The sequence below is a fragment of the Gekko japonicus genome, unplaced genomic scaffold, assembly GCF_001447785.1.
Source record: "Gekko japonicus isolate JY-2015 unplaced genomic scaffold, Gekko_japonicus_V1.1 scaffold788, whole genome shotgun sequence".
Classification (NCBI taxonomy): Eukaryota; Metazoa; Chordata; class Lepidosauria; order Squamata; family Gekkonidae; genus Gekko; species Gekko japonicus.
In genome coordinates this window covers 15,023-42,356 of record NW_015170914.1, presented here as the reverse complement: position 1 = coordinate 42,356, position 27,334 = coordinate 15,023, and positions in this window count along the sequence as shown.

Sequence of the window (27,334 nt, the reverse complement as noted above, 5' to 3'; positions counted from 1 at the left end):
TGAGCCACCACTTCTACTTACATCGTTGCACCCTGTCTGGTTTGGGTCTCAGGTGGACTCAGGGCTGTGAAAGCAGCTGTGCTTCTCACCTGCTTCAGTCATGGGGCCCAATTTCCAGGCCACCTTTTGGAAACATTTCCACACTTTGACTGTCTGTCCTTCAGAACCTGCCTTTGGAGATGGGGGGGGGGAGGCGGCTGCCAGTTCAACATGTGTGTTTCCATTCCTTTGCAGAGTAGAAGAATATACCCAGGGTGATTATGTGGTATGCTCTGGACCTGTGTGTTTCAGCTTCAGGGAGGGGGGGCTGTGAAAGTTGTGGGCACACTTCCCTTCCTTGTGGTGTCTACTATTGTGTCTGCCAAGATGCCCTGGGGTTACTTTAGGAAGCCCCTGCTGAAACTCTGTGGATGCCTAGTCTGCCTTTCTGTCCTTCAGAACCTGCCTTTGGAGACTTGGGGGCTGCAAGTGTAAGGGGAATGCTTGCCTTGCTTCCAGTGTTTGGCTGGGGGCAAAATTTCTCCTGTGAATTTGGTGTCACTGGCTTGTTCCTGAGCTGTTCCACAGACTCCTGAAACTGCAGCTGTCTTTTCCAGAGAGAATACTGGGGTGACAGAAATGTAATCTGCCCCCACCTTGGAGAGATTGTAGAGGAGTGAGCGGCAGGGTGAGGTTGCCATGTGTTTGGTGTGTGTAGCTTGCAGGGGGTCCGCTGTATACACATCTGAACCTGCACCTGACATTTCCCCCAAAGGCACTTTTCTCACTTGACCTTAATCCTGTTGGGGTTGCACTGCCACAGTAGCACTGGTCCTGCTGGGCACATGGCGCTGGTTCTGCTGGGCTTGCAAAAATGACCCCCACCTTCAGTTTCTACTTCAGGGATTCTCTGGGACTTTGATTCTGTTCTGCTTGGCTTCTATTGCCCTTGCTTTTTTTGCTGGTTGTTTCCAATGGAGGATGGGGTTACCTTCTTTGGGGAGCATAACTTGTACCCCATAAATCCAATCTGCACATAACTTGGAGAGCATGTAGATGAGAGTCAGCCAGAGGTGTTCAGTTCCACAAGATCCGTTCTGTACACTCCTGAGCCAGTTTGGTGTAATGGTTAAGTGCACGGACTCTAATCTGGGAGAACCGGGTTTGATTCCCCACTCCTCCACTTGCACCTGGCTGGATGACCTTGGGCAAGCCATAGTTCTGATAAGAGCTGTTCTTGAAAAAGAGCAGCTTCTGTCAAGAGCTCTCTTATCCCCACCCACCTCACAGGGTGTCTGTTGTGGGGAGGGGAAGGGAAAGGAGTTTGTAAGCCCCTCTGAGACACCTTTGGGTAGTGAAGGGCGGGGTATAAATCCAATCTCCTCCTTCTCTTCTTCTTCTTGAACCTGCACCTGTCATTTCCTCAGAAAGCCTTTCCTGGGTCCACCTTCTTTGGGGAATTTTAAGTCAGACCCCATAAATCCAATCTTCACCAAACCTGGAGGGGAAGGTAGAGAATAGTCAGCCGGAGATCCCCTATGAGTTTGGTGCCTCTAGCATGCTGGGGGCTTGTTCTACTGCATCACAGATTTCATGAACTGGTTGAGTTTGTGTGAAGCCTATTTAGTTCATGATGGTTTGTGGTTCAGTTCATGAGTCTGCCACAAACCACAAAATGAACCAAACCGCATTTTCCCAGTTCATGTCCACACCAATCCCATTTACTGTAAGTTAATTTATAAAGATGAAACAGAAATGCAAACAAAATGTAAAATAGAAGCTAGTGCTAATTTTCTTTTCACCAAAAATATTGCTTAATTGCAAAAGGTTCAATATGGATTTACAGCTCAATGTGGCATCCATCATACTGATATTTTTCATTACAGGATTATCAGTTCCTAGTGATGCAAGTGGTATGGGTATTCCTTCCTTATAGCTGTATGGCATCAAATCAGGTAAAAGAGAGAGATGACATGGGAAGGTCCTAAACTGTTCTCCCTTGCTCTCTAACTGCCAATGTTCCTGTTCAGAAATTCAGGTCCCTATGTGCCAAAGCATGTGCGTGAATCAAAAATCAAGTCCTAAATTATTAAATATTTTTTTAAAATCAATTGCCAGGTTTAGATGATACATACAATCTCCTAATTTTAAGTGCAGAAAGAATAAATTTAACTATAGAGAATGTGACTCTCTTATCACTACCAGCCAAGAGAAATAAAAGGTGTAAATCATGCAAGCAGACAAGGAACTTGGCAACAAGAACTGTTATAAAGCAAGCCACTTATGTGGAGTATAAACCACAACTAAAGGAAAAATGAGTTAATGATTCAATGTCTGCTCTTCCAGATGGACAGGATCTCTGGGCTAGAGGGATTCTAGTACAACAGCCTACCATCTCTGCTAAAGATAATGCAATGAAGCACTCTTCCGACATCCTGGTTAATAGTATCCTGGCCATACTGCTGATGGAAAGATGCAAACGTCTCCCATGTTTCGCTGGTCCCAGTGTTAGGTACAAAATTTCACCCATTACCTGTTTAATTTCTGCCCCAGGGCTGATCAGATGCTAGGGCAGCATTCATATCCAGCAGTAAACAGATGTAGAGTCTTATGCAAAAATCCTTTAAATGGAAAAAAACCCTTAATTGAAAAAGGTATGCATTCTAAACTAATCTCATTCATTCAGGTGGGTAGCCATCTTGGTCTGAAGCAGCAGAACAAAGTTTGAGTACAGTGGCATTTGAAGAAATGTAAGCTTATTCCCAGAATAAAACTTTGTTGGTCTTAGAGGTGCAGCTTTTGTGTGGATGAGGATGTCGCAACTCAGCAGATTCGCTGTGGCCATGATCTCTGCATCAGTTGCCCAGACTCCATCATGAGAGATGCCAGAAGTGCTCACATATTCACTCACATTCCGGTTCAAGTAGTCCTGTAGTTTCTCTGTCAAGTCAGTGTTCATGTGGTGGATGACTTTATTTCTAAGAAGGGAGTGGTTGTCCTCTGATCCTGTCAGGATGTAGCTGATGTCCCAGAAGTAGCAGTTCCCATCACCTTTGGTTTTATACGTACGCCGTGGATGCCCAAGCTCCCTTGTGCGTCCACAGTACACAACCTTTACAAATGAAAGGCCAAGAGTGGTGCTAAGATACTTTCTTACAGAACTTGGTAGTGGGTTGAAAGTCTTCATCTGCTGGCATCTCTGTGAGATGTTGATGTCATCATTGTCTGGTCCCTCACGTGGTCTTTTGAGTGTCTTCTGCTTCAGGCTGTCATTTGCAGAGTCACTAGGATAATCATCATGGGACTTGGGTGGTGGAGAAGCCTCTTCTTTCTGGAAAAGCTTAAGGTTGCTGGTGTGGTAGGTGTTGTTCAGCATCTTGTCAGTCTTACTGTTCCTAAGTTTTACACGTTCCTTGGTCAAGGATTCCACAACTGAGTAGGGTCCAATCCAGCGTGGTTCCATCTTTGAACCCATGCGACGAACACAGCGCTGATTCTTGATGTAAACTATGGAGCCAACACTGATTTCTTTCTTGCTGTTGTGTCGACGATCAAAGCCACGCTCCTGGTATTCCTGGGCAGAGTGGATGTTGGTGCTGATGGTTGAACGGAGCTTTTTATTAATGGTTGTCAGTGTATCCAGTACATCAGGGTTAGCTTCATCTGAAAGGGGCATGGAGCCCACAATGTCAGCCTCTGAGGGCTTGAGGTCCATAGGAAGCTTTGCCTTCCGTCCATACATGACCTCAAATGGAGTACACTTGGTTGAGGCATGCACAGATTTGTGATACGCAAACAGAACACCAGGGATAAATTGGTCCCAGTTGTTGCCTTGGTCATTGACAAGCTTACTAAGAGATTGTTTGAGTGTTCGATTGTTATTGGGGAAGTATCTCTCTTAGTAGGAAAATACAGCAGCCCCAGAAAGCAGGCCTGGGGGGTTAATCTGGCCTGGGGGGGTTATTCTAGCCTAGGCCAGAGTAACCCCGGGGTTACTCTGGCCGGGGGGGTGAATCTGGCCTGTTACAGCCGGCCAGATTAACCTGGGGTTACTCTGGCTGGGGGGTTAATCCGGCCTGCTACACCGGCTTGTTTCTGGCACCCTTACTGGTAGGACTGATGACATTATAGTGTCTCTGACTCTTCTCTGCTCTTTCTTCACCTCTTTTCTGCCCATTCCTCTTACTCTCCAGAATGTGGGTGTGCCCAGTTCTCACTTGGCACCTTGTTGACATCTTTGTTGGATTTTGCCAGGCTCTTTGGCTCCAACCGTCTCTGCTTTTCATGGTCACTTCCCTTATCTCACAACACTAGTTGGGGAGGGTAGAAGGAAGAGGCTGACCACATGGAGATGTTCAAGCATGTATCACGTGTGTTAGGATGGCACAGGACAGTCTGTTTCAGGTCTGGTGGGACGAGTGGCTTCATCTTCAGCCTAGAAATTACTTCTCATTCACACGCACATCCCACCTGCACTTATGAACATTCTCTATCTCTAAATATGCCTTAGGAAATCTCAGGCTAAAGTTGCTGAATGTGCAGAAAATTTCAGGGACAATTCCAATTGCAAATTCTTGATCCTGCAGACATATAAACATTTAACATAGCCTAGTCTATTAGCAACCAGTATTGGATGTGGAACCTATATTCCATATATAGGAATACACAAGTGGTAAAAATATTTTTTGAGAATCACATGAATTGGACCCAATATTATGGGGAAAACGTGCTAACATTTTCATTCCTTCCTTAGAATGAAGGAATGAATTAATGAATGAATACTTTCATTGGTGTGGGAAATGATTAAAATGTACCCAACATACTGCAAATTACACTTTTTAGATACTTGGTGACATGTACTGGACAAAAGCAGGAAGAGATTTAATTACCGTTATCCTTTTTAGACATTACACTCACACAGACTGGGAGCCTGAAAGCCATGCACTGATCCTCCAATGCATTCTGTGAACAGGGGCATCTGCATATTTTCCATACATATATAGCTCCAGTACACATGAACAGACCACTGGATTTTTCAGGGTTTGAGTTCATGGGTGCTGAGGCCGTACAGACATAGTATTCACACAACATGGTGACCATGCATGTGGCCATGATTATGGATACTCCATGCTGAAACACGATGTTAGAGGGCTCCTGGCATATGCAATGGTAACATCTGAAAACAGTTCATAGCCAATGAGAAAGGTAGCACTAAATAACCAGGTTATATTTAGTGCACTTTTACAAGAATGCTTTTATGGCTTCATTACTGTTCCAGGGGTATAACTTGTCTTCCAAGAGTTGAGGAAGAGCAAAGCTTTCTTACAAAATGCCTGCCATTTGTGCAATTTAGTACATTCTAAAACACATTTTCAGAAATATTTTTCATACACCTGAGGAATGAAAAGCATCCACTAAAAAAACCCCTCAAGTGAACTCAATGCTATAAAAAACTGATATAAGAGCTGCTCTCCTGATCTCTCCAGACCATTGTGCTGTTTCACAGAGCAGCCTGTCAGATGCTCCCAGAAAACCCTGCCAATCAGCCATGGACACCAAGATCTCGTCTTGTTATTGTCCTCCCCAAGTAGTATTCAGAGAGTTAATTTCTCCGAAGTTCTACTTAGTCATTATGGATAAAAGCCACTGAGAGACCTATCCTTAATGAACTTGTCTAATCCCTTTTAAAGCAACCCAAGATACTGATCATCACAATATCCTGTGGCAGTGAATTTCACAAATTTAATTGAGCATTGTGTGAAGAAACATCCTTTTGTCTGACTTGAGTTTACTACCCCTCAGTTTCACTGGGTGTCTACAAAATCTTGCATTTCTGCTATCCTATTTCTTTACATGATGCATAAATTTATAAACTGCTATCATATCCCCCGCCTCATCACTTTTCCTCTAAACTGAAAAGTCTCAAACTCCTTAGCCATTCCTTATAGAAAAGGTGCTCCAACCCCTTAATCATTTTAGTTGTCCTAAGTCTTAATGTGCAAGTCTTATGAAGAAGTGCCCATTTGAGGCATGATGTCCAATTTATGTTCTGCACCACTGAGTCTCATGACTCAACGGACTGCCACAGATAATGACTGCAATCCTGTATAGAGTGAGACTGCTAAATTCTCACTGTAAGAAACTAAATTGAAACAGGCTGGGTGTAAGCCTAGCTCTTTAAATGGGTATGACAGAGAGCTCCATAAATTCCTGAAGGGTAACGAGTGGCTTTTCTGTTCTAGAATCTAAGTAGTAGTCACATGGAGCCAGAATGTCTTATATCTCTCATGCTGTTTTGCTTCTCTCTCCTGTGACACCAACTTGAAATAGAACGCTGGTTGCTCTGGTCAAGAGTTGTGGGCCCAATGCAATTTGCTACCTAGATTTGCTAGCAATCCCTTTCCTTCTTACATGGGACTAGGTTTGCTGATGGAATAATCTTAAAATATTTTGTCTTCTAGCACTTCTTTTTCTCATGTGTGCCTACTCTGTAGTTATTTATTTAGACTGTTTCTATGCCCACCTTTCTCTTGAGCATCTCAGGATCCTCAACTGTTGCATAAGTGTAGTTACATAATGGTAGTCTGATCTGGGAGAGGGCAAGTGGACAGAAGAGTCCTGCATTGGGTCACAAATTGATCTTGTCAACCTTTCTCCCCTTTTCAATGTTTGTATCCCAAGTTGTTTTCCTTTAAGATAGAGCAAAGAACATCTGAAAGGCAAAGTAATAGAAGAATCTTTACATTTCTCAAGTAGAAGAAGACACCCTTTTACTGTGCATCGCTGATGTTATCTCCAGTGTCCTGGCATACAGAGGGGGGCGGGGAAGCAAAATCTTACGGTCAGTTCTGGATTCAGTGGCTGGCTCATCCAAACCCATAGGCTAAGAGCCAAAGTCCAAACTTTATGTCTTAGAACCTGAAGGGAAAACAAAAGCTCAGCAAATATTTTAAATACCTAGCAAAGATTTTCCTCTCAGTCTCCCGCTCCTGCACCCTTAGTAGGTCAGATATATATGGGTGCCCCTTTCCTCAACACTGCAGATCTCCATGCTGGATACAGGTGTGCCTGTTACATTCCTGATGCTCATACACTTGTAAAAGGCAAAAGAGCACTGGAACGAAAATGGTGCCAAATCTGTATAATGCTAGCTGGCTTCTCACTGGTCATGGCTGCCACTGTGGGCTTCACATGCAGTTGGCCTGACATGAAGTGGGCAACATGAGTCTTAGAAGACTTCCTGGTTGCCTGTGGAGAGATAAGAAAGACATGGTGACTAGGACACACAAAAAATCAAGAAGAAGGTCAACAAAATGGAAAAACATCAAGAAAGACAAGACAATAAATTATTGATTCTGCAAATGGAAAAATCCAATTTAACTCTCCAATTTCAAGGCATAAAAGAGGTGGAAAAAGAAGATCTCAGGAGTATCGAGTGCTCTGACACCACTGACGGGCAGGGAAGCAGATAAATTAAGCGAAGAGATGGGAGGAAGGGAAGGCGATTGTAAGCTTCTCCAAGACTCCTTCAGACTCCTTCGGGTAGTGAAGAGCGAGGTATAAAACCAACTCTTCTTTGTCTTCCTCTTGTTCCACATGCTGTCCTCCTCTGTGTGTGTTGGGGAGGGGAGTGAGGTATGACGCATGCAAGGCTGTCTGATCATTCCTGCCTGGACATTTAGTTGTGACACCAGTTTTGATTGCATAACTTTATGGCAGGGTGTGTGTGACTTAGATTGTAGTGAAGGATAGCATTCAGATTACTCCAGTGGTCACTCCAGTGTTATACAAGGGTAGTGTAGGACTGTACTGTAAAGCATTTTTAATATCATCCCACAAAGTGAATGAAGCTGTACCAGTCACATACATCTAACAAACACAGTTTGGGTAACCGACAAACTAACGTGGATTTTTAAAACATAAAACTAGTGTTTGATGGCTCTACTCTAAGATAAAACCAAAATTTATTTACCGTTCCAGCTTCTACACAAAGTACACTATCAGGTATATTGTGGTGTACAAAACCAACTCCTATGTACTAAATGTCACAGCAAATGAGTTTGTTCCACAACATATACTGGGACAGGAATTTTAAAGCTAAGGCTTTTAAAGGTAGCTTTCAAAAATATAACATTGCATTGTTGCATACTTGGGCACTATGCTGGAAAAAATGAGGAGCCATCAGCAAATAAATAATGATAATTCAATTTAATGCTGTCTCTAGCATGTACAATTAGGGAAAGTATCAAGCTGGGATAGAAATAAATTTTTAATGGCAATGTTTAAGATAGTAAAATGTGCAATTTATTCTTCTTCTAACTATTGCTATTATTATTAGCAGCAATTTAAGTCTAGCTGGGGAAAAAACAGAGAAAGTTCAAAATGTATATGCAACTCATACACCCACACACTGTATTTTCCTTTTTGGTTTTATATAAGCTTTTAATTTCAGATAAAGCATTTTTACTGTGCTGATATAAATACTGAGTTAATTATGGACATATACCCTTAATATATATGCTAACCTGAAGAATCATGAAAAGTAACTCAGTAAAAAGAGTCAGGATGATTGTGATTAATCAAAGTGAAATAGTTTTATAGCTTCAATCCTATGCACAATTACTTGGGAATAAATCCCAGTGTAATCAGTGCACCTTTGTTCAGGCTTCACATTTCGCCAGAAGCGTCTGGTAGGGGCAGAACAGTTGTTATAGATGATCTATACCACCATCAAAGCATCGTTTACAACAACTGATGCATTCAGTGGCCACAAGTAGCAGGCTGTTTCTTTTATTAGTAGTTTTGTCCTTTTACAATGAAACTGTTTTGGTCAACCCTTAAGCAACTCTAATAATAGTGCAGTTCTAAGTGTTCTAAGAACACTTTCCTGGGAGAACAAAGTTTGAGTCCAGTGGCACTTTTAAGATACCTGGAGAAGTGTGCTTGCACACAAAGCTTATACCGTGAACAAAACTTCATTGGTCTTAAAGGTACCACTGGACTCCAACTTTGTTCTGCAACTTCAGACCAACAGGGCTACCCTACCTGAAACGTTCCTGGGAGTAAGCCCCATTGTATAAATCGGTTTAAAATGGCACTGTAAATCTCTTAAACCCCATAGATTAGGGAAAGTGTCTCACCTGGATTGCAAAGGGGGGGGGGAGAAACACCTTTCACCATTGCTTGTGCCTTAAAACTCTTTGCCCCGCCTTCCCCCTCCCTTTCAGTTCAACCTGAGCGTTTGCGCATTTGAAAGTTCTTTGCTTCTCATACTGCAACTTTGCACATGAAACGAATATTTTCCGAGGGTGATTATAACATATATTTTTCCTTGAGCATTTCACTTAACCTAGGAGGGAGGGGGGGAAAATGAATCCTGTTTTAAATAAAAAGCGGGGAGAGGGAGGGCACCGAGCCCAGCTAACCTATAAGACGTTGAAGGGCTAAAATGGTTTTGGCCATCTGGGCAGTCCTCTTCTCATCCCGGTTCTTCTAGGAAGCGAATGGTGTCTATTCCACACGTGTCAGTGGCAATAAAAACATACCGCCTGCCTTCCTCCTCCCCATTGTTCTGTTTAGAGTATAACTCGAAAAGAAAGGGGAGTCTTTCTGCCCATCCGAAAAGTGCTCGCTGAAATCCAAGGAAATTAACAGTAGGGGTTGTTTGGGGAAGCGAATCGAGGACTGGTGTGTCCCCTGCTCCTTTCCATTTTGCTTCAGCCTGGAGAAATCCCATCACCGGTAACTTCGCAGGTGGCCCGGGAAGGTTGCCGGGGTGTGAGCGAGGGCAGGGGAAAAGCCTTGGGAGGAACAGAGCGGCAGACGTTCTGCGCGGAAACTGGTTGAAAAATACAGGCGTGCCGTTAAACCCCTAGGATTTGGATACCAGTTTGTGATCTGTGCATTTCTTCAAGCTAGCAACCCGCATCTGTTCAGGTTTCTGTGTAGGAAACGTTTTAGGTAAGATTCAGCCAAACTGAAGCACTGAAGATACTTAAGCAGCAGGTGACGCTCGAATGTGCTTAATTTAGGCGGGATCGTGCCCGCTGCGTTATTCTTTGCAAACAGACCGACACGCGGTCCATTTACTTCTTGGCTTCCAAACCCTCCAGCTTCACTTTTAGCGGCTCCCCCTGGAAAGCAACGGGACTGGCTCCCGAAATAAAGTTGTAGGCAGGAGAGCTAAATCAACTTCGTTCGGAGCCCCTTCCGCCTTTTTGTTTGGAGAGCCGTTTCCTATCCTTTTCTATATTTTTGGACTGAGTCCTGAATGGCTGGGGATCAAAGACGTGCCTTCGTGGCTGAATTCCTTTTCCTTCTACTTTGAAACCAGACTTCGGTGCCTCGGGATTTGGAGCAACTAGACGGTGGTTAATTCCAAGCCCCGGGGCAGCCGTCTGGTCATACCGAGGCAGGACTGGCGTTCCGCCTACTGAGGTCTCGCAAATGGTTTGGGGGGAAGCAACTCGGTGCCTTGGAGGCGACAAGGAACTCCCCGATCTCAAAATCCTGTACAAAATGACGGGAACTGGTTTTCGTGGAACTCGAGGCAATCGGTTCTGACGTCGCAGCAGAGCCCACGATCCTAACTTTATTGCCCCCCCCCCCCTGTAATCTGCTTGCAAGCTGCATGGGGAGCCTCGGTTTCCGGGGGCGGGGGCTAGGAGCCTGAGTCCAGGGTGGCTTGGCTCTGACTGCTGGCAAGGAAACAGGTTTCGAAATGAGACCAGGGCGTTGGGTTGTAGCCTTCAGAAACAGGACTGCGGGTTGATGTGAGTCCAGTGGCGCCCGTGAGACCAACAAAGTTTTGTTCAAGGCATAAGCTTTTCGTGTGCACGCACACTTCACCCGGTACAGAGAAGGATGCGTGCACACGAAAGCTTAAACCTCGAATAAAACCGTGTTGCTCTTAAGGGTGCCACCGGACTCAGCCTTTGTCCTGCTGCTTCAGACCAGCACGGCTACCCCCACCTGATTCTGTATTCAGGAGACCCACACCTGACTGTCCTTAAGCTTTTTGTCTCAGCAAGGAGACGAGAGCGGATCTGTTTGGTGCAACAACACAGAAAGACACACATCATATGAATGCTTTGATTTTTGTTTGTTTGTTTAAGTGGACTCCGGTAACTTGCGCTGCTCTCTCCCTTCCCCTGCCTAGTAGACTGAGCCACGAGGCAGTTAAGCCGAAGACATTTCAGCCCTCCCTGAAGTTTTCAAGATACCTCGATCGGCTTCGATTCTGGCCCGTTCGGATTGCGTGGACTGCGGAGGGGCTTTGGGGACAGTAGAAAGCCTCCCCCCTCCCCGCAAGACTGGCTCACGCCGGGCAGCCAGCCAGCCCAAAGCGGCGAGGCTCGCGGCACTCGGTCAGACCTGGTTCCGACAGAGTTCGGGGAAGGCAGCGGGGGCGGGAGAAGGCGCTTTCCTAAAACACAACCCCTTCCCGCCTCATCCTCTGCACGTGTATTCGGGAATGAGTCCTACTGTGTCCCGTGCGACTGACATAGAGAAGTGGCTCATTCTCCAGAGCGGGCTGTCTTTGCCCTGGTCTGATTTAGGAAAACGTGGCCAGGCTGGATCTCCCTCCCTCGTCTCGGAAGGATCCCGCGCTGAGGTCCCGTTCGGTTTAGGCTTGACTAGTGGCCAGTGGCTCAGTGTTGGAGTTTCTTTATGAAAAATCGCAATTCAGCAGAGTTAAAAATCATCTTAGCAATGCAGAGTTCAATAATCAGACCCAGAGTCCATGTGTGTTTAAAATATAAAAGTTTTACTAAGTTTCTACCATAGGGAAGGGTAACTTGGAGGAAAATTACGAACAGAGCTATTCCCTACATCTTCACTCTACAAAGGACAGACTAGAAGAGGCCAATGGCTACTCTTACATGCTTCTTCTTCTAACAGAACAAAGAGGGGAAGAGGAGCCATAAAATGCAAACACTTTGACACTTTGCTCCCAATCAAACTCCTGGGACAGGGATGCTTTTCGCGGGCTGGCAAACCTAAACTAACATTGGCTTACACAAAAGCATGTGATTTCCTGTAACTGGCTGTGCTAGGCGCTGTACGCCTGCCGGGTGTCCTTCTTGTCTCGACTTTGGAAGCGGAAAGGCGCCGATCGGAGGGACTTCAAAGAGACCCAAACTCCATCGTCATTCCCTTCGTCGTCCTTCCCCCCACAAATGTCTGCAAGCCTCTCCAGGTCTAACCCCGGGGGCCACCAAGAACAGGAGTGAGCAGAAAGTGCCACTTAATTCAAGGAGTCCTTTAGCAAACGAACCCGCTTCATCAGGATGCCAATCGACAAGAGGAGGACCCCAGGCGTTCCAACGGAACAGTCGTGGCAATGGTGCGCCCGTCCCGTCCCGGACGCCTTTGGCCCGCCTCGGACGTAGGCTGCGGTCACACACACGAAGTAATCCACGTTCAGTGCACTTTCCAACTGGATTTTACTGTGTGAACTGGGAAACTCCAGTCTGAAAGTGGATTATTTCGTGTGTGTGTGACCGCAGCCTCAGTGTCTCCGGGCGGGGAAGGCGGCAACTGCCCCTCTCTCACTTCAGCACCTCGGAAGAGTGACAGCAGCCACGGGGCGGAGAGGCGCCGGCAAGAGCGCGGAAGTTGCCGAGCCCCCGAGGAGGTCTTTGACGTCACCTGCAAGGGAGGATTCGGACGCCTCGCGGGGGCTCCCACCTCCCTCCAGCCAGGGGGGCCGGAGGAGAAAGTTTCGAAGAAGTGGGTTAGGCAGGAACTCCCGCATCGCCCGAGAATCTAGGACTCTCGCACGTATGTACCGTGCCTGTCACAGACAGTTCCCTCCACACGAGAGTTTCTCTTTTATTTCAATGATACGCATCGCAGAGTCTTCGGGACTGGAGCCCTTTAAGGTCCTGGCAGAGACACCACAGTGATAATGCCGACTCCAGGGTGGTGGTGCCCAGACCCCCAGTGACTGAGTGGGAGTAAAGCTCCTGGACTGGACTGGCGCGCCCTCCCAGAGACCAGCCTCGACGGGGAACGTGGCGAGAGGACCTGCTCGCAGGCCAAGCGTGTCTCGCAGCATCTCAGCCAAATGGACGCCCCGGTGCAAAGCAGGGACCGGGACAAGGTTCTTTTGTACTTAGTGGCCACAAAAAATAGCCTCTCTCTCTCTGGTTGTGATCACACACACACTCAGTAATCCACTTTCAATCCACTTTCCAGATGGATTTTTACTGTGTGAACTGGCAAAATCCAGTCTGAAAGTGCATTGAACATGGATTGAAAGTGGACTATCTAGTGTGCGTGATCATCACAGCCTAAGCGTGTGTGTGTGTGGGGAGGTATCCTTGGATGAAGAGGGTTGTTGCCTGGAATGCAATAAGACCTTCTTCCAAGCAAAGATGTTTCAGGTTTGGGGCGGAGAAAAACTGACCTGCTGTTTTTGGCATGCGTTTCCTCAGGCAAGAGCCGACTTCCCGGCATGCCTGGGTCAGGACTGAGGGCTAGAATTTGCTCCTGGATCGCTCTGAAAGCGAGTATATCAGGCTACGGGGGAAACGCCCCGCCTCCGGCGACCCCTGAAACGTCTCCGCTTGATGTGCGTCGGGTATACCTGTACGATCTCCCACCAGGCATCAATTCGTTTGTGAGCGCTTCCTCCCCTCAGGGGATCAGTCTCTTTTAGTTCTTTCCCACTCTGTTGGCAGGGCTGTCGTGGATAGGCTGCTTTGCTGAGTGCAGAAACAACACCAGACCTTCATTCTGAGCCGTAGCATTGAGCCCAGTTCCTTACTTCCGAGTAAAAGTGGATAGGATCGGGCTGCGTATCTGATAAGCCTGACACCATTTCGCTTCCCAAATATTGAAGCAATCGCTTGTTGTGCTCCTAACCTTTTGCCCACTTCATTGGTAGCCGCGAACCCGATGCTAATCGGGGGTCACCTGAAAGAAAGCCCCAGGGAATTCAGGAGAATCTCTCTTGGACTGTCTGGGATGTTCTTAGCATGACTGGCTCGGACTGCGGGTGTTTTTCAATATAGCAAACTCCCCCCCCCTTCCTTCTTTCTTTCTTTTTTTTGCAAAAGTGATTCTTAGTGGTCACCCACCTTAATTGGTAGGCAAACATTTTATGCAGAATTAAGCCCACGAGCCAGCAAAACCGAAACTCGTGTCAGCTCCAATACTTTCAACTGGAGGGAGTTTAAGCCACGCCCATTTGAAATCCACTTCAGGGTTTTTAACTTTGGCTGGACCGTCCCCAAACCTTTGAAGTAGCTGATGCCTCCCGGAGTTGTCTTCTCCCATCCTCACTTGGCGCTGCCAGAAGACTCAGAAGACTCAGAAGACTCAGAAGACTCAGGCGCACCGCGAAAGGGTCTCAGCGCGACTTCGAAGGAGAGCCACCGGCCTCTCTGGTTCTGACAGCCAAAGTCGAAGCACGCTTACTCGGAAGGAAGCCCCGTCAATGTCAACGGAGTTTACTTCCTTAAAATGGCAATCCGACTGGAATCTGAATCAGCGGGACAGGATCCCGCTCCCTGAGAATCCAGGGCAACAGAAGCGGTCGAATAAACAATATAATAATAAGTGTGGGGGGGGGGCGTGTGCATGTTTATGAGGAGAACGACAACCTGCAAAAGGGAGGGGCCGTGGCTCAGTGGTAGAGCATCTGCCAGGTATGCAGAGGGTCTTAGGCTCAATCCCCGGCATAGCTAGTCAACAACAACAACAACCACAAACACCCCCCTCCACCCCAAAACAACCCCAGGTAGTCGGTGATATGCAAGACTGAGACCCTGGAGACGCGCTGCCAGTCTGAGCAGACAATGCTGACCTCGAAGGACCAAGGGTCCGACTCGGTACTTGATACATTCATGTGACCAGGGGAATGTTGTGCCCACCCCACCACCCGTGTAGCCCTGGCCTGCACGAATACATCTCGCCAATCCTGGCCACCTCTGTTTGCTGCACGCAAACAAAACCCTGCAATGAAACCAAGAATACATAAAGCAAGTCTCCTAGTTTTGCGAAACTGGACACCTGGCCCTTCTCTTTTCTCCTCCATCTTCGCGCTCCGAAACCGGGAGGGGGGATTAAGTGTTTAAAAACAAACAAAAAACTTCATAAATGGCACAGCCGGCTGGACCCACAACCCGCCAACCCGCTGCGCTTGGACTGAAGCTGCGTGTGCTCCCGGATCCTCTGCAGTTTGACTCGGATGTGAGTCTCCACTGCGTTCAGGAGGGTTTACACTGCAATAGTAGATGGGCTGCTCTGCACACAGTGCGCTGACCTGCTCAAGGAAGGGCGCAGAGGAACGAAGCCTTAAACTGGTGGGGTATTAGATCCCCTCTGTTCTCCACTCCTGCCTGTCTATGGATCGTTCTAAAATCGGGAACCAACCAAGCAGGATGTCCTCTTATCTTAAAACCAAAGGCCCTTCTGGGGATATGAATCTGGGGAAGTATCCATGTGCATGGGCCACTCCTCGCGCCGTTCTGATGCAACAGATTACAGGAATTAAGATGGGGGGGGGTGCCCCTCCTTTTTAGTTTAATGAAATGTGTGTTGCACCATGATCCGGATCCTGAACGTTTGGCTAACGTTACACTCTTTGAAATGCCAGACAAATTGGAGCCATTTTGCTTAACAGCAGTCCTGACCAGAGCTGCACCCCTGTGAAAGCCCATTTGCTCCAAATGGACTTTAAAAGATGTCGCTCTGTTTAGGGCTGCACTCAGATTCTCCCAGGGAAATCCAATGGATTTAAAAGGGATAAGGCAAGTACATAGCCCCAGAGAGGTGGCCGTGCTAGTCTGTCGAAGCAGAAGTCAAACAGGAGTTTTGTGGCACCTGAAAGACCAGCAACAATTGATTTCAGATTAAGTTTTGATGGACTCTAGCCCACTTCCTCAACTGCAGTGAGTCAGACGGGAGCAGGTCCAATCCAGCTCAGCGTCTTTTGCTTCTAGTTGCAAATAGTTTCTTTGGCCCAACTCAAAAACCAAAAGACACCCAATAATACCTTTCATTAGGACCAAGCGAAACAGCATGAAGCACGGGGCAAGATCTCAGGTTCTCCGGATCTTTTAGTCATGCTGGATGTTAAAAACGTGAGGGAAGGGGAGGGGAGGGGAGAAAAAAAAATCTGAGTGTGAAACATCTTTAACCTTTATCTTTACCAGCCAGCCTGTTGAAGAGTTCTGGAGAACCTGAAAGTTTGTACATGTTTTGTGTTATTATGGTGGAGTATTTCAAGGTGTGTACTTCCAAATACCTATGCTTTAGGACTACATTACTCTATACAGCCCCCCCCCCCCAATTTCAGGTTAATTTATTTCCTACTGCTTGACTTCAATTAAAATTAGTAGGGTTTTTGAAAGGTGAGGGGGGAGCTGTCAGTGTGTCTTCTCGAACTTATTGTGTCACTCCGTTAAGAGGAAATAGTGTATTTCATTAAATACACTATAAAATGATACGTTGTTGCTTTCTTCTTCTTCTTCTCCTTCTCCTCCTTCTCCTCCTCCTCCTCTTTGTTTCAAACATCTCTTTTCACGTTAATTAATTTCTTTCATTTTGACCCGCCTGCCAGGGAGCGTATTCGTTGCAAGTCATGGGACACAGTGCATTGCTGCAAATTAATATGCATGCTTATCTGAGCGATTTGTGGGCGATTGGTTAAAATAAAGTCTTGGTGTAAAAAAATTTAAAAGCCCTAAAAAGTCATATCTTGAGCAGGAGATGACAGCCACTGGGAATACCCTGATTTTTTAATAAACAGATCTCAAGCCTGACTTCAAAGTAACGGGCTTGAACTGCATTTTGAAGTGCAGACATCTCGATGTTTGCCTCTGCGCATGCCCAATGCATCGGCAGCTCTCTCCAGTGTGCGTTTGTGACTGTAAAGATAGGTTTTTTTCCGCCATCGCTGACGCACAGACCTAATTTGCTGGTTCTTACGGGGGAATTATTCAGATTGGATTCTGCCTCCCCCCCTCCACACACACACACACTTTCTAAAAGGGATGGTTTTAGCCGTAGAAGCCGTTCATTGGACTCCGGCTTCATTACTGTTTTCAGTAGGAGCGGATATTGGAGGGAGAGGCCTGACAAGAGACACCAACATTGGGGCACCGCTCCCCCTAGCGGGCCCGGCGAACATTGCTCGTTTCCGGTTACATTTGCCTTTGGTGTGAGAAACGCCCTTTTCCAAACCTACTCGGGGGTGGGGGTGGGGAATCATTTTCCCGACACGCCCTCCTTTCCAGTAGCCAACCAACGGCGAGGATGCAGATGAGCTGCACGGCTCCTGAGCGCTGTGCGCTGCCGACGTCTCCCCGCTTTCTTTCTTCAGGCTCGCAGGGGCAGCTGCGTGCGGCTGAGGTCAGTGCCAGGGAGGCGGTTGCCGCGGCGTTTATCCCCCACCGGCGCTCGGGGCGGAGCGCCCCGCAGGAGGGCCTGAGAAAGGGGGAGGGGGGAGAGGCGGCGACGGAGCCCCCCTCCCTCTGCACAGCAACCTGCGCGGGAAGGTCAAGTTTGTAGCCTGTTAAGGGAAAGGGGGTGGGCGCTGCGGCTGTTTGCTGAGCCTCTCTCTGCAGGCAGATGGGGTCTGAAGCTGAGTTGACTTCTGCTCCCCCACTTTCTCCCCTGCTTCTTTTGGACCGAATACATCCTGTACGTATATCAAGAGGATAAGGGGTGGCTTTCGCAGGCGTCTGCCGTTCTGTGTCCGACTCTGCAGCCTGCTCTTTAAAGCCCGCTGTAGACGTGAATGCCTAGCAGCCATCCTCCTCCTGACACTTCTCCTCAGTGGTCACTGAACAACTACATTTCCTAGCCCCAAGTTATAACCAGGCAAATTCTGTATCCGGTGTAGATTTCAAATACTGCCTTAGAGGTCGGATTAAGCCCAGCACTCTTGAGCAAGTCATTGGTTCTGCGCTCAGTTCAGATCTGCAACGCGGGAAGGTCAGTGATATGATAACCCCCGAGAATGGATTCATCTATCTAGGATGAGCAACAACATATAGTTTTTTTTTAAAGAAAAGAAAAGAAACAGGATACCCTTTGTTGCTTTGGGAGGGACCTTGGCAGAGTGGCACTTTGTTGGCTGATGCTCCCAAGTCTATCTGTAGTGACAGGGTCAGGTAGTATGTGGTGGCCCTGGGATAGTGCAATGGACTACAGCATTTCAGGTTGCAGGTGTTGGAGTATGGCTTTGAATCTTCCTTTGCTTAAAAACTCCATGCACAAAGAAAGTTAGCATCTCAAGGAGAAAGGATCTACCCTGTCTCTTTAGGGGCTGTACTGGCTTTTTTCTTTGCGGAGAGACCTTACAGTCTGAAATGGTGCATTTTAGAGAGGGGGAAGGATTGTTCCCTCATCCAGTGTCTTAGTCCCAGTCCAAATCCTTCCCCTGGTGCTGCTATTTATAGAAGCTTGATGAAATGAAAGATCCAGGGATCACCAACAGCTTGTCTTAAGGGACAAAGAAAAAAAAAGGTGCACCAGTGGTCAGCTCCTAAATTTGGAGGTCACCTGAAGTCCTCTCCAATAATTTATCCTGTTACAGGATCCTCCATTGCTGTTCACATAGAAGAGTCCAGGTCACCAACGTTATCATGTGCCTAAGGCATAAAGCTGATTTTGCATCATTGGCTCTTTTGTAGAATTCAGCAGGGTAAACACTTGCTGCATTGGCCACAGGGTTTCCCCTTTTCTCTCTGCAAGAAGCAAAAACAAGTGCCCCATTATAAAAATCCTTTGAAACCTGTTGCTTTCTGCTTGCAGCATAGTATACAATGGGGAAGCTGTCGCTTTGATTCTGGTGCAGGTGCTCCCAAATGTTTTATTAAGAAGTGACCTTTGCATACAAACTAATGGAAAGTTGTTCTACTACAGCCTTTATCCTGTCAGCTAAGCTGCCAATAGTGTGGTGTGTGTTTCCCTTTCATGTGCATTCTTTCCCCTTGCGCTTAATTGCCTCTTCACTGCAACGCATATCTCTCAAGGCCACTGGAGGAGTTGCTGTGTCTCTGCACAGGATGAGTCGTGGGAAGCTTCTTACCTGTTTTGCTTTTGCAGCCGTTAGTTTTCAGCCTACTGCCCGCGCGCGGGAACCCCTGCTATTGGGTACTACGTGGTGTGTGTGTGTATATGAATGCCCTATAACTTATTATGCGCATAGATCACCTGCCATTTCTAACAGTGTTCATGTTAATGCATCTATGGCTTTTCAATAAAGTAAAACCTTCCTGGAAGCGTGTACTTCGTTGTTTTGCTGTGCGTCCTGACATATCCCAGGAGCCTGCTATTTCTCCTAGCAAACAGTCCATAAGATGGCTATGACCATTGTGGGTTAATGAAAGATCACAGTTTCATCCTCCATGGCTTTTTGGCGCTATTCTTTCCATAGTCTCACACACTATGTGTCCAACAAATAACTGGAAATCATTTCAGGACCTGATTCTTAGGGCATGTCTCCATCTGATATAACTGTGGTAAGAGAAAAGTGAAAGCATGTAGGAAGGAGTGAAATCCCATGGAAAAATTTATACCATCAGAGTTGCAGTGATGATTGGCTGTAATCCTTATAAGCCTTTTTGGTTCCTGTTCTCAGGAGAAATGTGAACAGGTAATATTTTAAATCTATAAATACATACTAATGTGGTACATCCCATGTGACTCTAACCTTCCCATGTTGTATCTACATTGCAGTATAGTGTGGCATAGGATAGTGCCAGAGGGATACAGAATATCCTTCTCTGCCTCTTTATTGCAAGGACTGAGCCTGTAACAGTACCACTTCAGATTACAGATTTATAATGGTCCCCACAGATGAAACTATTGCTATGTACAGAAAATTAACACATCAAGGAAAGATCTTGTCTCAGATCTTTCTCCCTGATCGTTTTCTACAATCAAGAAGGATTTTTGGTTTTTTGTTGCTGTTTTTAATATTATGATCTACTACTACCACAATGTAATGTAACACACTGTAGGGCAGGACTACAGCCAATGTAAAGAAATCAATACAAAACAGGAAGAGATTGTCAGGATCAGGCCTCTTGATTATTCTCTTTGCTCTGAAATTATTTCTAATAATGTCCACATGGAAAATCAGCATGTATTTATTTGGTTGCTGCTTCTCAGCTAAAAGAAGACTTTCAAAGAGTCTTACAGAATGCATTGACATTGCCAGTCTTTATGAGTCATTCTACTGGAGGCTGTCTGTCAGGAAGGATCACTTTTTTTTCTTCCTTTGAAGGAGTGTGGAATTCAGGAATCATCTGTACTATGCTCCACAGTTTTCTTGTGACAGGAACACAGTTCTGGGTATGTGGGGAAACACAACCTGATTTCTGATAGTTTTGATATTTGTTGCTGATTGGTTCCCTACCTCATAAGCCTAAGAAACTCACCTGGCAGGATACAATATGAGAATATAAAACTAGGGAATTCTTGACTCTTTTGAACCACAATGGAAAGCTGTATTTTGCCAGTGGGAGATAGTGGCATGGGGGGACCCCCCCCAATTTGGCACTTTTCAGAATTTGCTCTCTTACTAACATGAATGATCCTGGAAGATTCTTGGCTGGATCCTTCAAGCATTTCTAAAGGCTCATAGTTGATAGCTACGATGTGGAGTCCCAATTCAAATCAAGGCTGCAGGATTCAGGGCAGAGAAAACAGCTCCATGTAGTTTTGCTAACTGAAATCCCAAACTGTTCCCCAAACTGTGTGGGAAGAACCCAGGCCCTTTAGAAAAGCACTTACATTTTACCTCCTTGAGGACTAACATGAGCATGGAGGGGCAGCTTCAATGTGTAAAACATTGTAGCCTGGATGCCGATCAGAGTAATCTCTGACAGCTATTATCCTTTTGAAGTGCTGGCAAGTGCCAATGATGGCTCTCCCTGGACCATTCCTGTTGTGATCCTTGGGTAATGAGATGGCTGAGAGGCAGGGATGGGGAATGCACCAGTATTATGGCAGTGTGCATGCACAGAGCATTTGTGATCCAATTTTGAAAGCCTGAGATTTCCCCCCCCCCAGTTGCACAAGGGTGCTTCTCACAATTTGCAAACAAATTGTTATCCTGAGCAGCTTGCTGGTTTATTTTTAGACTCAGACACTCATAACAAGCAACCCAAAAGACTGTGGAGAAAATAACATACTGTCCAGATGACCAGTTTACCAGTTGGAAAATACGGGGAAGTTTGCTCACCTTTGTGCTAAGGCGCTGCAGTACTGATCACTATGTCTCATTTTCTAACATTCTGTGGCTCCACCCCTAGTTACTGAGTCATTCTGTTTCTATGGAGAGAAGACCTTAACCCTCTGTGCTTTGGGGCAGTGTTTTGTCATTACTTCCCTAGTCTTTGTTTACAGAAGTCACTAGTTGGCTAGGAGGTAAAAACAAGCCCTCATTTGGTGTGATTTAAATTAGCGGCACATTCTCACTGTGTGTTCTTTATACAATAAGATTTTAGCTTTCAAGAATGGTTTTCTTACATTGTGTACACACGTAATACTTTTCTGACATGAAACAAACAAACCTGGGGCGAAAAAATCCACCCAAAGATTCACTTTACACATTAAAATAAAAAATTAAGTGTATAGACACACAATCCATTCAACACCCCCCCCCCCCGATTAAAGAACATACAAAGAAATATCAGGGCATGGTTTTAAGTAAAAAAACCCAAAACACAAACCATAAGTACTTTATAAAATCTGCTTGCGTATGCAAACGATACTTGTTATGGAGAATCTGAATGCATGCGGAAAAAGCAAGGAAGCAAGACATTCTAGCCAACAAATTCTACAGGTTGGGAAACACCTTCTTTAATCAACATCATGAAACACAGTAGTAATGCACATTATCACCTCAATACATGGGAGATATAGTAAAACTTATTTCCCATGTGTTTGTGTGATCAACTGTATTACTGATCTGTGTTACTAATTATTACGACTTCATGTTACTAATTGCTAAGCCTTCAAAGTCATACTAAGACTTTGTAGACACCAGCCTTTACCAGCCAAAGGAAGGTACCGCAGAAAATGACAAACCACATGACAAACCGCATGAAAATGACAAACCACATGCAACTGTGTTCTGGTCAACTGTGTGCCCATTCTTTCCTACTACCTCAGTCCAGTGGTTAGTTATGGTGGGACTGATCTGGTCCTTCTCTAACAGTGGGAAAAGGTTTTCATACAAGGAGGGTTGTCCTTGACAGTGCAGTGATATAGGTATGCATGTATATGAGGTCCTATCTCTAGGGCTCCCATGCTTAGTGTTCCTTTATATGAAAAGCATGTACCCAAAGCGGGAAGAAAATAGATGCCTACAGCACTTGCATTTTAAGACAGGCTATAGTAATGTTTATTCAAATATTCCTAGGTTTATAGCACTGAGGAAAATATATCTTGTATAAAATTCAACATTCTAAAAACCTCAACTTCCTTTTTTTCTTTACAAAAATGTTTCTAATCATGCTTGGAAGATACACCTACACATTTCCCTGTGCTTGTCCCCTCAATCCATTCTTCTCATGACCCCTTAGTAAAAGAAAGGTAACTTCAACATTTAAAATGATTTATTGGTGAACTTGTTTATGATGCATGGTAAATTATGCAGACAAATTTAATGTGGTTTGCTCACAGAATGTGGGTTTTCATGTTAAAGAATTTGGACTTGTTTTGTTTTTGCACAGGCTAAATATTTGCAATACGAACAACACATCAGCCATTTCTGCTGTATCTTAGCAGTGAAATGATGACATCTTGAAGCCTGGGTACTAAATTAGCAAATAAAGACAAGTTCTAGAATAAGGTTGACTCAGTACTTTCACCAGACTGTTGTATGCCATTTTGATTGGATATTGCAGCTTTTAGGAATAAAATGAAGAGGTTCCCTTCCATGGCTTATGCTAAATTCTTAGTAGTATTTAAAAGGATACATGCAGGAGGGAAGGAAGTTGGATGATTTTTAGTTTTAACATTTTATTGATTTGTTTATTAAAACATTTATACCTGACTTGCCTTGTGGTTCAAGGCAGCTTACTCATCTTACACTTCTCATTCATTTTGCTGAATGTCAACAGATATCCCTTGTGAGTCAGATTGTCCTATATTCTCTAATAACAGTTTAAGGATGTGAAAAAAACTGTCTACTGGTTGGTTTCCTAAGTAATGTACAATACAACAATTGTGATTAAAACATCAGTTTTCCTGTTTCCTTTATGAGATGCAGCATCCTTGTAGAGTTGTTGCCCTGCAAGGCACTTAATGTGCTCTTATGGACTGTATAAGTCCTAAGTGATAAAATGGACTGTGCAAACATATGCTTAAGGGACTGTACTGCATGGTGACCCAATGTGATGCCAGTTGAGAATGCACACCTAAGAGAAGAAAGTTTTCCTTTGCATTGCTGTTCCAGTTGGTTCTTCAAGGTTACCTGCCCTCTTACCTGCTGTGAGATGGACCAGTTCCCTAGCTGCATGAAGGAGTCAAATGCCATGGCACAAGGACAAAGAGCTCCAAACGCCCTCCCCCCCACATCTACCTGCAAGACTGCACGTAACTGAGAAGTTCTACACACGGTTGCTTGGAAACTAATCTCTTGCCCACCAACAGGTTTGGCTAAGCCAATCAAGAAACAATAGCCCTAGCCCGGTGACTCATACCTCTTCATCCAGGTGCCACTTTCCAGTCTAAGTTACTAGCTCTCAATATTGACCACTCCCTTATTCCCCTCCCCTTGTTCCCTGTATCCAATAGTGTGCTTTTTTGGGATGGACTATTAGGAGGTGAGCCAAGACATGTGACCAGCTTAGGCCACCCCAAAGAGACATGTGACTAGGACATGTGGCCAGCCTGGCCCAAGCCCCCTCTTAAAAGGGACACCCAGCCATGTGGTTGCTCTCTCTCTGCAGCTAACCCCAACCTATCTCACTAACTCTGGAGTAGCTACTCAAGAGTCTATCCACGTGTCTTTGAGACACCCAGCCATGTGGTCGCTCTCTCTCTGCAGCTAACCCCAAGCTATCTCACTAACTCTGGAGTTAGGTCTAAGACACGACCCCATTTCCCTATAGTCTTCCTTATTTTTCCTAAGGAACGCTTTATTTCTTCGGACAGGTAACAATATCCTGCTAATGTGAATGTGCTATCCATCTCTCTCTATTTTTCCTAGAAGCTGTGTAATTGTGTGTGTGTTTGTGTATTGTTTGAATATGAAGTTTCTCCAGTAAAAGACATCATTTTTATACTGACTCCAGTCTCTATGTCTGTTACTGGTACCTCCTGGAAGAAGTGGGACCTCTGTATATACTGGTGTGATCCCTTATTGCCTATTGCCATTTTATAATATTGCAAATTCCCCATTAGATTAATAACGTCAGAGCAATCAGGCTAGCAAAGTCCACTCTGATTACACTCTTCAGAATGAGAAAAAAATGTTAGGAATGGTTAGCTCCATGAGATGTCTTTGATGGTGGTATTCAAATTCATAATCTCATTATTATACTTGCAATAACAATTTAATGCAAACCATTTAACACCAAGAATTGGTTCCCAAGTAGCCCATTGTGCAAGTATGAGGCACTTCCACATATGCTGAGGAGAGGAATACCCATGATCCCCTGCACTTGGGTTGCAGAAAATTCAGGGGCCTGCAGGAGGAAGGGGAGATGGGAAATGCCCATTTTGCAAAAGGAACTCCACTTGCAGTTCTCTGGATCCAACCCAGAGTCAGGTTAGCCTCAGCCTCCACAGGTCTAAGCGTGCTTACCTTAAGAGCTGGACTGCGGCCTTATTGGCTATCCAAAAGACTGGAGGTTCATATTGGTCCTGAACATTTTTGTTGCTACATACAGCCAATAAGTGGAAAATATGCTGGAGTTTTTAGGGAAATAAAGGGGAAAGGGGGAGAACTATATATGCCAGTCTAAGCTGCAGGGAGCAAGGTGGAAGAAAAATGTCCTTGATCAACATTTTAAAGTGTCGTGGCTATCATGCCTAGAACAGTAAGTCTGTAAATAGTAATAGCACGATCCTGTTGCTTGCCATATCCTTCCTGCCTGTTTCTACATTCACTGCTGCATGCACTCATTTCCTTTCATGCACTCCCATTCTCACTGGTTTGCAGGAGGGTTGGCACACTTAAGAGTGCAGATGATGAACCAACTGGATTGCTCTGTATCTTTAACAGATGGGCAGTCCTAAGCAGAGTCAAACCCTTCAGAAGGCTGTAACTCTGCTTAAGATGACACTCTTAGTGCTATAACTAAGACTTGATCAGATGACGCCAGAAAAACATTAACTGTAATCCAACACAGAATTTAGGTTTGCATGCAGGCCACTCCTATGTATGCATGCTGAGACATAAATAACAGCTCTACAAGGCTTGCTTCCAAGTCAATGTGTACAGAATTGAAATACACTGTCCACTGAAATCTCTGTTGGATTGTGGCCGTTCACTACATGTTTCTGGGAGTTCAGTTTATCATCTTCTATAGAGAATCAAAGGTTCCTCTTATGAGAGAGCCCCCTCATGCTGTGTTTCACTGAAGATCCATTATTAAAGCTACTGAAATAATTATTCATGCCCAACTGACATCAATCATCTTAGCTGCACAATGCCTGACTGTAAATTATAACATTATCTATGAGCAGAATGACGGTAATAAGAATAATAAAGCTGGAGTCACAGTGCCAGTAGGCCAAGATCCTCCTCTTGATCTGTCAGATTTGTTTTGCAGCATGAAAGGACTGGCTCCTTGGACCCCAAGCACAGACATCTGTAGAACTGTCATGGGCTTCGGCTGGACCAGTTGCAATCACTCAGGACAGCAGCCGTTCTGCTGTTTGGATTGCCTGACTTGAGCCGCAGTTGCCAGGTGCTGTGAGCATTCTCCTTCAGACTGACATCCTGGTGTGCTGTCCTGCCGTTGCCCTCTGTAAGTCACAACAAGAAGCAAACTGCTGTCACTGAGATGAAAGGCCTCTTTCCTCTCATCTCTTCACTGCAAAATTACTTCAGTGCCACACTGTATTTTATGTCAATACCTATTTTATTATTTTTCCCCACCATTGAAAAAAAAGAAAGATATAAGCACATTGTTCCCTGAATTTTTGATGCTCTATGTAACCTAGCAACTTCTTACCGTAGCATATGGAGAAGTGGTAAAGTGCGGTACATTCATGTTACCAACAATGTAGCATGGTCCTTGCAAAGGTTTGCAGCAAAATGCACCATTAATCACTTCCATTCTTTTCAGCAATAATTGAACCTTCCCTGGCTTTCACCACCCCGAAGTAGGTTGCTTAGCTTTTCATGGGGATTCTGCACTTTTTTTTTTTAAGTGGTGGGAGCCTTGCAGGATACAGCAAGTTTCAAGCTGGGACTGTGAGAATCTACTTGGCAGCACATTTTCACACTGCAGCAAATATGTTGAGTTCAAAATGTTCTTGCAACAAATGGGGAGGGCTAGCAATCTGCTAAATCAAGACTTTTTGGTTAGTGGAGTTAATAATAGTCCTTGCTCAAGAGCCAGATCTTTCTGACTGGTGGGGCAGCAGACCCCTCTGTCCCTTATAGACAAGGAGGACCGGCTGAACCTGAGGGAAAGGAATGAGGAGGGCAAGAAATAAAAAGTGGAAATATTTGACAGAGTGTGGCTTAGTGAACAACGAACTTCCAGTGATCTATGAAGCTAAATGGGTTAATCTTCAATTGAAGATTTGAAAAGCATTTAGGATCAATTGATGCTGAGAGATTCAAGAAAGGACATTCCACAGTTATTTTGGAGGGCGTTTAACCATTGAGATTCATGAATGAAGCAGAGCTTTTGGATCAGGACTTTTCTTCACCTCTCCTCTAGTGCAGCTGCTGTGTCTCCTGAAAATTTGTTCCTGGAGGTCATCAGACAGGGGCAAATGGGAACCAACTGAGGCAAGGGGCCACCACTAAGTCCTCCAGGGTAATTGTCCACTGTGAACTTTCCTGGTAAGACAAAGGGTCAGTCTGCCTCAGTCAGTAGACCTTCATGGACAGTATTAGGGACCAAAGTAGTGGTCTGCAGGAGGAGGGAGGAAATCTTCTGAAATCACTACACCTTCTCTCATGATGGAAGTAATCGTCTACAGGGATAATTTTGTAGAAAAAGAGGTGCAGGAGCTCATTAGCATAACTCATTAGCATAACTTATTTGCATGTGTCACACCCCCTGACATCACGGGAAGTGTGTCAGAAGGCAACAGCCACCGCTCAGGCTCCACTGGACTGTTTTAGATTGCTAGCTATTGGGGGGGGGGATGTGCAGACCTGTCCTCGCAGAGGAGGGAGAACTTGTACCTGAAGGCAGGC